Raw genomic sequence first — 12,205 nt, forward strand, 5'->3', positions numbered from 1 at the left:
CTGGTAAACCTTGTCTTTCAGTTGCACGTGTTACCTGGCAGAAGAAACCTTCATCACAAAGAGTAACAGTTTCTTCTTTCCAGAACAATTGAGATCCTCTGGTGTTCTTTCTGACAGACCAAGATCCTAACCTTTGATTAAAATTCTCCACCACATTTTTTTCTTTTTTCCTGTGACTTGTGTCAGGACTAGAAAGGAACAAATCTCTGTCTTTGGATATTTTCTTAGATTTCTGCCATCTTTTCAAAGCTTATTGATATGGGTAAATCAAAGCCAAACTGTTCTATTTAAACCTCCTAGTCACTAATAGTAGTGATTTAAGAGGCTCAACTCTTACAGGAAATTTGTCTGAGGAAACTGAGCAGAGATATAAAAAATAATCTCATTTGTTTATAATCAAATTTGTGCCTCTTTAATAAATTTTGTGTTAGAAGATGTTAAATATAGTTGCAGCTTCTGGTTCCTCCTACAACCGGGACACAAAAGCGTTTTATTCAACCACCCCTTCTAGTGACTGACTCCTTGCCAGGAACTCCCAACATGCACTGCAATCTGTTCACCTCTTGGCTGCTGGAACCCACCCACCTTCCTAAATTAATGCTAAAATGTATCTTCCAAATGCCAGTCCTCTGGCTGGTCCTTTAAGCAGCAGCTAACTCCAACCTAATTCCAAGTATATCAGGATCCCCTTACTATTCTCTAGGATACTTTCAGCAACAAAACAGGGAAACCAATGCGTGCCCCAAGTCAGCTGCTGAAAACAGTGCTGCAAGTGCGTATCCAAAACAGAATATCTGAATCGAATTAGTTTATTTGATATTCATTTTGAACTGAAGGACCCTTTAGAGGAAACTCCTTAATCTGCTCTCACTTTCTTCAACAGCTGTTGGATTATCCAGGAACAAGCCTTTTGGGGAGAAAATTTCCCAGGTCAGTTTTTTTTCTTGTTTTTCTTTCTATTTGGCCCTTGGATAGAATTAGCCACTTATTATTATGTTGGATAATAATAATATTATCCAACTTCTCAAGGAAACCTGTCTGCAAATTAGAAAAAATAGAATTCAAGGAGGAGAGGAAAATAGGGGGGAAACCTAACTCTCAAATGTTTCTTCTCTCTCCTTTGGAGATGCTGTGTAAATAAAGTGGCGAGAGTTAAGACGTATGGTTGTAGGAGGTGAACTTGAGAAAACCTAAGTGTATTCATTTGCTAGGGCTGCCATAACAAAGTATGGCAAAGTGGGTGGCTTAAACAATATACATTTATTGTGCCACAGATCTGAAGACAGAAGTCCAAGGTGAAAGTGTCAACGGGGTTGGTTCCTTCTAAGGGCCGTGAGGAAGAATTTGTTCCATTCTGGGCTCCTGGTGTCTGAGGATTTGTTGGCAGTCTTCGGCATCCCTTGGCTTGTAGATGCACCACCCTGATTTTTGCCTTCGTGTCCCCATTCTCTTGGTGTGCATGTCTGCCTCTGTGTCCAATTCCCCCCCCCTTTTATAAGGACACGGGCATATTGGATTGGGGCCCGTCCCAATGACCTCATCTTGGTCATCTGCAAAGACCCTATTTCCAAATAATGTCACACTCACAGATGATGGGCTTCAACATATTCTGAGGGGAAACAACTCAGCGCACAGCTCTGGGATTAGCTGGAGCCGGAACAGCCCCTTGTCTTTTTCTGTAGCAAACTTGAACATGGAGGTTTCAGGATGGTTAGTTGTATAGACCGCAACGTGAATGTTTTTGGTTGCTTAGCGTTTCCATCAAACCACCAATGCATATAGGCTGCTCTCTGCCACATGTCTGACATTGTGTTGTTTTCTTATATAAACATTTTTTTATTACTTTTTTCCCCTCAGTATAATTTTCTCCAAGAGTATGACTACGGACAATTTTGGAAAAGATTAACAAAATGAAACTTTCCATTTCAAGCATGAGAAATTGATCCAAAGCTTATAGTACTTAGGAGTGTAGAAAATAGGAATTGCTTTGGGCGGGGGGTCCTCTCTAGCTATTTTTCCAAAATCTTTTCACTCTGTTTGCCATCCCCCTTTCATGAACACATCTACAGAACCCTAAAGCACACACATGCATGCACATGCAGACACACACACACACACACACACACACACACACACACACACACACAGAGTAGTTTCCAGAAGTCCTTACCTGGGTCCTAAACCAGGCTACTTAAAGAAGGTATTGATTTTAATTTCTCTTACATGGTAGTACTTCTTTCATGTTCCACTTGTTTTTTATTTTTATTTTTTAATTACCGTCCACTAGCAGATGAGTGTCTATATTAGATGTCCAACCAACTGTATGTCAGCAGCAGAGCAAAGAGATAAACTGCTACTGGTTTCCCCCAGAGAAAACCACTTTATCTCAAGGAGCTGAACTGCCAGGTGGAGTTGAGTAAACTTTGGAGTTGCAATACCGTTGAGGCACAAAGTTCACCACCAACGTAAAACAGCCAACCCAGTTCTGCTTTTTAATGTGCTCTAAACTGACAGAACTGAGTAACATAAACAAGGGTGAAGCAATAGCTTCAGCAGAAAATAGGCCATCTTATATTGACAACTAATGACTGCACTGCTATTTTAGCTTCTGTAAGTGCAGAATGCAATTCTGTTTATTTCCCCCCAAAGTTTACGGGGAAATCAAGGCTGGCAATGGAAAAGCTATGTGGAAATTATAAGAAAGAAATTGTTTATTGCCTGCTAGGTCAACTGATTCAAGGGGTTATAGAGTTAAAAAGACCTTTTTAAGAGCAACCAATTCAACCTTCTTGCTTTCTTGGGTAAGGACCCTGAAACGGGTAAATTAAATGGCATTAGGCTGTATGGTTTAATGCAAAGTTAAGGGACTTGGGGTTCAAGTCTCTCATTTTGTGAAAAAGAGATATTAATATGTAGGTTATCAGCTATTATGGGGATTAAGTGAGAGAGCAGTGTTTGAGTTTCTAATGTGTCACATTGTCAGTTACCTTCCCTCCTTTGACCAGGATCACTCTGCTAATTAGTCCCAGAGAAGGGACTAGACATCGTTTCCTAGTTTGGTGCTTCACGTTTGTCCATATAATCTTAGCATTTGGAGGACAGGGTTCCTGAAATCCCCAAACAAATGAACACTATGGTTAAACTCAAAACCTCTTTTCAGATAGTTCTTTCCAAAGGAGTCACCAACAGCTATTACCAGAGCTGCTAATAATGAACCACAGGCAGTGACTGGATGGAAACTTTTCCAGACCTCTCCAGAGTGTTCCTTGCCAAAAATATTGTGAGAGGCAGCCAAAGCAAGGATGAGAAGGGAAAGCCAGGGGCCTGCAAAAAATCCACATGTGTGATTGTACATCTTGGCTTTTGGACAGACAGAGCTGTGAGACACCAAAGTGCTTTCCTCATAAGTGTATTATTCACAGATTCAAGATTTCATTGAGGATCCAAATTTAGAAAAGTAGACCAGTGCTCTGGGTCTTTCCAGCCATATTTACTGACTCAATAAATTCACTAGTGACTTTTCTGCAGCCTTCTCTGAATCACAATCTCTATTTTAACACCTTGATCTTACTAAGGAGTGACACTGTGGGTTTGGGAAGACAGTGTAGACACATGGAATAGGAAAGGGTGGTGTTTGAGCATAAATAACTTTGTTTTTGGTGTTCTGGTGCTTGCCATCTTTTCATGAAGACTGGAGAGTAACGAATGCTTATGTTAGATATGAAAATAGAAGAAAAACCTAGCAACCTCTAACTTCTCTTTAAAACACTGGTGAAGAAACGATGTGCTATGAGCCAGTGGAGGGCTGCTAAGTACAGGCTGCTTCTGTGGTCTGGTCATTTTCATTATTCAGTTCCACTCATCAGTTTGGATCAGTTAGAGTTGCTATGTCCTTGGAAGCTGCCCTTTTCTCAAGAAGGATGGGAATCCTGCCCCATGATGTTGTCAGAGTAAGGGCGGATAATTTTTCCCACCCAGTTTCAGAATGAGAGGTCAAAATGCGCAAGGGCAATGTGCATTCAAACACTCAGGCTACCGTGGCCACCAACACATTCTGAGGGTGTGAACTGTGTGGCAGTGGTTCAGTGGGCCCTTGTTAAACAAATGAATGACAGAAGAAGCTAATTCTGAAGACAGTTGCCCTTGATTTAAATGACTTACACCAACCTTGACTTGTTGGGCAGACACAGGTTTATTTACGGTATCCTGTTAAAGACCATCCTCCAAATCCAGGCACTAAACAAAACAAACCAAGATCGCCAAAGAAGCAAATGAGATGATTGGTTTCATTTAAATTTTTCAAAAGTTATGGAGGAATAAGTTGGACTCTTGTTGAAAATAAAGATATTCGTATCCCCATTGCAGGATTGTTGTGAAGATTAATGAGTCAATACATGCTTAGGACAGAGTCCATCAATAGTAAGTGCTCAATAAATAATTAGATATTTTGTTATTATTAATATTGTTTTGAGCTTGCTTTTGGAATAGATTTTCATTCTTTTTGTATACATATATGTATAATTCTGCATAAACGCACACACATTATTTCACATACCTATTTGTCTGCTATTTAGAGAAATCTTGTTTTTTTTCTTTATATTCATCTTCCCTTTCTTTTCTCCTTTGCGTCCCCTCTGTACCCCTCCCTGCCATTGAACTACTGGTAGTGACCTGACATATAATTCCACATTTCTCCCCTTGCTCGTATGATTATATATACACATTTTTCACTTATACCTATGTATGGGGGAGGTTTGGTTATTGTTCATTTTATGAGTATTGAATAATGCACATTTTCTTCTCATTATTATTGTTACTTTTTTAAACTTGAAGTGTAACTGTATTAAAAAAATCCCTCAAAAGCAGCTATTCAGCTGTAACTCATTTTTTGGAATGGCTGCATAATAATCCGTGTTGTGGATGAGCTCTAATCTGTTTAGACGTTCTCACTGATTAGCATTTACTTTGATCGCTAGCCTCCTCTCCATTTCTTGCCACTAGAAACACTCCAACATTAAGTGTCCTTTCACAAAGGCCCTTGTGCACTGGGGATCTGGGAGGTGTCAAGCAGAGAGATTGCAATGTTGAATAGCACATATATGTTTAATTTTTTATATGTGCTGCTAAATGGCTTGCCAAAATGGTTTTAAGACTTAAGTTTTTCTCAGCAATGTACGAGTACCCATTTCTCCACATACCTATCACCAATAGAAGTTATGGATTATTTCAACTTTTGCCAGTCTGATGGATATAAAAAGATACATCATTGTTACTTTACTTTGCATTTCCCTGACCATGATTTATTGTGAGCATATTTTCATTTGCTTGTTTGTCATTTGGATTTGTTCTTCTGTGAATTATCTATTCTGATTCTTTATTGATTTTTCCATGAGTTTGTCTGTTTTTGTTGATTTGTAAAAACAAAGCAAAACAAAATATTATCATTTATGGCATATGTATTTCTGAACCTATTTATCTACTGACCTTGTTATGGAATTTTCTTTTGCCAAAAGATTTTAAATTCTTATATGATCAAATATGTCTATCTTTTTTTTTAATATCTTCTGCATTTTGTCAAGAAATTCATTGGTCAAGAAAGGCTCCTTCCACCTGCAACTTATATATATATATATATATATATATATATATATATATATATATATATATATATATAATATGCTAGATTTTTTTGAAACTACTTTTTTTACAGTTGTCTTTAATCCAAGAAGTATTTATTTTTGTGGATGGCATAAGATTGGGGTTCAATTTTTAAAACACTACTGTTGAATAACTGTCATAAACAATTAAATACATATACGAATGTGTGCACATATGTATTCAGATACACATGAGTATATATCCATATACGTATGTGTGTATGTATGTATGTGTGTATATATACTGTGTTTCCCCCAATATAAGACCTAGCCGGACAGTCAGCTCTAATGCATCTTTTGGAGCAAAAATTAATATAAGACCCGGTGTATTATATTATATTATATTATATTATGACCCATTCTTATATTATAGTAAAATAAGACCGGGTCTTATATTAATTTTTGCTCCAAAAGATGCATTAGAGTTGATTGTCCTGCTAAGTTTTATTTTTGGGGAAACACAGTATATATACATATATAATGGGTATGTATGGTATGTGTGTGTGTATAAAATGTGTTTATTTACCTCCATATATGTATGTGTATGGATATATATCCATATATATGTATATGTGTATATAACCATATGTTCTTACATATGTATATATAATTATTGAGTCTTTATATAGTTTTACTGACTTCTATTACTACCTGCAGGCCCCATCAACCATTTGATTGAGGAGTCAAAGATAAATTTGAATTAGTTGTGGAGAAAGCTATGTTCAAGCCCCCATCAATCCAAAACCCTTCCTATCAAACATTTTAATCCGGTGACATTGTAATTCACATTCTCTTCTCAAAAGGAACTGCAATCTTTTCTCATGGACGTTTCTCTTGTACTGTCTACCTCATTCACCATTAGAGAAGTTTCTTCATGTTCAGTTACACTCGAAAGGTTTCACACATCTCCTCCCACTTACCCATTCTGTAAAAAGTGGCTAGAGAAGCAGCAGGCGACCAAGCTGGTTGTTAGAGAAGATAAGAAAGAGTTAATATATCCCTTTTTTTTCTTAATTTCTTTTACTCAAGTATGCTATTTGGCATCTTGGTATCTGAGACCCAACTTTACCTATAGCTACATTCAAATTTGAATATCAGTTTTGAATAATTGCTAGCAACAATTATGCCAGTAAAATTACAGAGCATTTCAGAAAAGCACAATTAGAGGTACTTAGAAACATACACTAATAATCTAGGTTCATTTCAACTTGAATTCTATTTAAAGTCATGGGGGATAAAAAGCAAGACATAATAATTTAGTTAGTTAATCTAAAATGTGACATGTCATAATGGTTCTCCTTTATCCTATGACAACATGTCTCATACTCATAAGTGACTAAAGGTCAGTGATATTTTTTGGGGGGTTTCCCTTTGATGACCTTTATAAAAAGTCCAAGGTAGAGCTCTAATTCATTTCATTCCTCTTCCCCCTCACTGCTCTTAAAGAAGTATTGGAGAAGTGTCATTTCTACAAATCAAATCTTGACTCAACGCCAAAAAGTTTTAAGGAACATAGTTCTTATTATGCAGATTGCCTAACCTAAGACAACTTTATAGGATTGTGTGTGTGTGTGTGTGTGTGTGTGTCATTCCACGTGAAATTTTATTCTATTAAGCATACCCTTTTTTCCTTTTCTGTACTTAAATAAGAAAATAGATTTGCTCCTTCTCATCACAGATATTTATAGAATCATAATTGTAAGGGACATTATAAGTCAGCCAACATTAGAAATCAGCTACTTTAAACTCTTGCTAAATACTCCTTTTTTTTTTGTTTAAAGCTGCCAGCTGGTTTAAGGGACGGCAAGATTCTGTGACTGGCTCATCTCTGTTTCATGTCCTGCTTCTGTCTTCCTCTGAACTTCGTTTAAAAGGCTTTGCCAAGAGGACTTTCCAGGGTTGGGGCTTTGGGCTTGAACATGTGTAAGAATTCACTTGTGCCTTACATTCTAGGAGGAGGTGATTTCAGCAGGGGATTTTTGCTTCAGGGAGAGACAGTGTATGAGTGTGTTTTTTCTTTTTTTCCTACTCAGCACAGCTGGTAGCAACTGACTGGTATGTGTTTTGAAGTCACGTGGCAAAGGGGGTTTCTGCCAACGTTTACTCATCCTGACACCCATTCACAGGATAACTTCAGTCAGTGTTGTTATCCAATTCTTTTGCCAGAAATGGAAAGTTATTCCTAGAGCAAAAGTTGCTTTCTTTGCAAATGCAGGAGGTTTCATGCTCAATAGGCCTATTTTATAATTGTTGCTTTTTTAAATATTAAATTCATTTAATTATTCAATTTTTACATCGTTTAAGTTGATTGCTTGGCTGATTATATCTGAAATCATTCTTCATTGGTACCACGTTCATTAGAGAATGACTTCATGGTACAAGGAAAGGAGTCATAGAGTTACTTTATACATTCCTACCCTACTGTAAACGGAAACGTTTTTCTCCTATTTGGGGCCCCTCCCTGTGGAAGGATGATACGTCTCTGCTATGTTGTATGTGGACAAAGAAGGCCACGTGACTTGCTTTGGCCAGTGAACTGAGAATGACAGTCACTTTCTATCAGACGCGTTTAGAGCCGATGTGGGGTCCATCATTCTGACTTTCACTCTGTCACCTGGCTGGCTATGTTCCAGATAGAGGCTGCCTTGTCAGCTGGGTCCTGCTGTAAACACAAAGTTGATCAAAGTCACAGCTGCCATGGGACATGAGCCAGAAATCAAGCTCTGTTATTGTGAGTTCCTGAGATCTGAAAGCCGTTTGTTACTGCGGTATTACCTAGCTCACCCTGACCAATGCAGAATGCCTACTAGAAAGAGCAGAAAGAGCCTAAGTTCAAATCCTGGTTCTGCCATTAAATAGTGATATGAAGTATCATTTATAAAGTGTCAGGGACTTTTACAACTTGAACCTTAGTTTCCTCAGGAATGGGTACAAGAATTGTCACCTTTTGAAGCTCACAGGATTGGTATGGGGTTAACATAGCATCATTTATGTTACAGTACACAGAAAAGGATCATGCCCTATATAAATGCCAGGCACTATTACAATTGTATTTTCCCACTTTAGTGAGTTGTATGCAATGATCTTTACCTCTTTTCACTTTCAAATGAAAGTTCTGAAGTGTATCATCCTCATAAAGTTTTCTAAGTAGTCAAGCACAGATACTTATATATACTTGTCAGATAATGGTACTTCTGGCTGTAGAGGGCCATTCATTTTAAGAATTCAGCTTTGAGAACAACACACAGGAAGCAATGCTGAGGCATGTGGACACTTGCCTGGGCAAGTCAATCAGCCTGATTATCTTTTCTGAACTACGAAGATCTCATGCTCTGGCCAAACTTCTTTCACTTCTTGAGAGAACATTATAAATGGTAGGGAATATATCATTTATTTTACTAAGAAGAGTTAGATAGTGAAAAGAATATTAGATGTAGAATAATATAGACCTGGCACATAGTACTCATTCAATAAGTATTTTTTGAAGTAATAAATGAATCAGCTCAAATGTCACCAAAAAATTTTTAGCTGTGTGATCTTGTGCAAGATACTTGATCTCTCTGAGCTTCTGTGTTCCTGCTTGTGACACAACAAAATAATAATCTCTACCTCACAGAGCTTTTTCTTTAAAGGATTAATGAAGTGATAGGTGTATGAGGTCTCTCAGAGTGCTTAGTAAGAATTTAATAAGTGTGAAAACTTAGTTTATTAACTATGTTAGGTCCTGGAGAGGGTGGCCAGCTTATAGAAAAAAGAGTGGGCTTTTGTGCTTGCTTGTAAGTTTCCATTAATGAGGTCTCTAGATTTCTTCTGAAAAAATCAATAGCATTTTGATGAGACCACGCTTTCTTTGCCACAGAAGCAATACCGTGAGTGCATCTGAGGAAAGCATTTTAAATGCTTTTGACACACAAAAGCTTCAAGGGCTCTGCCTTGGAAAAGCTTTCTTAACAAAAGGAACCACACGACCTCCCATTGCCTGGTTTCTAGATTGGTTTTCTGTTTCCTCTCAACTGTACTGTCTTTGTCTCTGGCAGGTAGCTGCCTCTTTAATATACTTGCAGGTCTTTGAAAGGACCTTCTCAGGTGTTCCTTAGTATCAAACTTAGGAACTTATATCTGCAACAATAAGGCAGATGACAAACTTTTAAGTGATCTGCATTGACAAAGGGCAAAGGACTGAATGTTTATTACACACCTGCTGCTTTTCCAGGTATTTACCATTCATTTACTTCTTGAAGCAACCCTGTGAGATGAGTGGCTTGCTTCATTTATTTACTTACTTATTTATTTTACAATGGTGATTTAAAAAATAAGAATACTAAGGTACAAAGAGGTTCATGAATTTGTCCAAAGTCACATAACCAGTAAGTGGTCAAGCTGGAAATTGAATGTCCACTTCCAAAACCATGTTCTTTGTCTCACATTACCCTGCCTCACTGCTTACTGACTGTTCATCACCTCAGTGCATGAATGCGACAAAGATGTCTGGCAGCTTGGTGTGTTGTGGGGAAAGCCTTGAGAGCCAGGGGACCTGGGATCGCAGCTGATAGTGTCATTTATTAATTTGGTGGCCTTGGGCATGTTCCTTATTGTCTCTGGGCTTCAAGGACTTCATTAGCAAAAATAAAAAACATTACCCTTTTCAGGCAATGTCAGTGTGAGAACTAGGGACAGTGTAAGTAGCATGAGAGTCTGGTGTAGAGGAGATGTTCAATCAGTGAGAACTACTGATGCTACCTATCATTACCGTTATCCTCAGTAAACAAATCCCTGGCTAGGGTACTTAATCAGACAGAGCTGTACTTGAGACATGTCAAAGGAGCAGTACAGAGACTGTGCATATTTGAAAGGGGGTGCAAGGAAGATGGGTTCTTGATTGAATAACAGGCAAGATCGAAGCATAGACAGTCACTAGATTGCAAATTTCATGATGGTAGGGATTGTATTTGCTTTTCTTTTTCTTGGCATTGTCTTTCTAGAACCAAGAACAATGGATTTGAGCACAAAGTAAGTGCTCAATAAAAGTGTGTTGAATGATTGAATGAAAGTTGGTCCTTAAAACATACATTCTGAAGGGACCTAGAGGAGATGGGAGGAAATGAAAAAGGTGATTTAAAAAGACACGCAGGTCAGAGCATTTACAGTATTTACGGGAGACAGAAAGTTCAATGACAGGGTTAGAGAAGAGTCGCAGTTGGGTGAGTACATTGGGAGGTCACAAAATGGGAGTTTCAAACACAGCATGGCACTCAGTAGTAGTATTGGACGCTGTTGAAAGTTAGAAAAAAGGCTCATTCAGTAATTAGGCGATGAAGAGACCAATGGTCGTCCTTATTATAAGATAATTACAGTACTAACTCATCTGGTTATTGTGAACATTACATAAAACATTACATACAAAAAGCTTGGCACAGTGCCTGGCACATACTGGGCACCCAGTACATTAGCTGTTATTAACATCAAATTATTATTTATCACTTTGTGACATTTCTGTGAGTAATGCTAGCAGAAGTCACGTCATGGATATAGAAGCCACAGACCAGAGAGACTTGGATGTTGATATTTGTGAAAAACCTGTATTAAGCACCATCCAGGCCCTTCAGAGGACACAGAGATGAAACTTCCTGTTACTGATTCTCCTAACACTGAGAAACTCCTCAGGACCCGATTACCAGGTGTAGAATAAACGTCTGCATGACAGGTATGATATCACTAGCCAGTTTTGTAAATTGATCCCGGGGACCCTTTCCCATGCCATCTCCTGAACCCAGGCAGTTCTCCTGCACCCAAATGCACATTCTGGGGACAAAGGGAGTAGGCAGGTCTGGGGCCTGGCCCTATCCAAACATGACTGAGCTACCTAAACCAACTGTTTAAATTCTGTGATCAATCGAAGAGTACAAGATTGGACCAAAATTTACTTTGAGTTTTTCCCCTGCTTTCAGCAGCATGGAGTCTTATGAGGAAGAACAGAGACATTGTAGACAAAATAAAGAGCAGTTTTAGAAGAAATGTTCCCTGCATAGCTGAGCATTGCGTTAGCAATTTTACAACCCACTATGAGAGTGCTTGAATAACTATAATACAAGGTAGAAAGTGATAAACACAGAGTACACAAGTGCTGTGGGAATTCAGAGGGATTATTGCAGCTAATTCAGGAAAGGCTTTGTGGAGGAGATGGGACGGGAACCGGTTTTCTCTCCAACATTTGATTTTGAAAATTTAAAATGGACAGAAAAATAGAAAGAATCACTAAATGAACACCTATATGCTTTTCAGTGGTATTCAACATTTAATAATATCTTGGTATTTGCTTTCCCTCAATGTATAAAAAAATATGCATACGTAGACATGTACATATAGTATACATATAACATATTTTTCAGAACCATTTGAGAGTAACTTACAGATATGATGGCACATCACTCCTAAATACTTAGGCATGCATCTCTTAAGAACAAGGGCTTTCTCCTACATAACCACATCATTATCACCAAAGAGAATGAGTCATAACTGAGCTCTGGGTTTTGGAGGAAAGGTAGCAT

General features: G+C 38.1%; 1 long non-coding RNA gene across 4 annotated transcripts in view; it reads left to right on the forward strand.

Annotated features, from left to right (window-relative positions):
• Positions 1–402: 402 nt before the first annotated feature.
• The window catches only part of LOC109452868 (uncharacterized), a 68,868-nt gene continuing 57,065 nt past the window's right edge, over positions 403–12,205 (forward strand). The window contains exons 1-3 of one of the 4 annotated variants that reach the window (XR_012493877.1): positions 403–772; positions 884–930; positions 4,366–4,419. This is a non-coding gene — a long non-coding RNA (uncharacterized LOC109452868). The remainder of the gene's footprint in view (positions 773–883; positions 931–4,365; positions 4,420–12,205) is intronic. The other 3 variants (XR_012493878.1, XR_012493880.1, XR_012493879.1) reach the window with 3 other exon arrangements.

This window comes from Rhinolophus sinicus, linkage group LG02, assembly GCF_036562045.2.
Source record: "Rhinolophus sinicus isolate RSC01 linkage group LG02, ASM3656204v1, whole genome shotgun sequence".
Classification (NCBI taxonomy): Eukaryota; Metazoa; Chordata; class Mammalia; order Chiroptera; family Rhinolophidae; genus Rhinolophus; species Rhinolophus sinicus.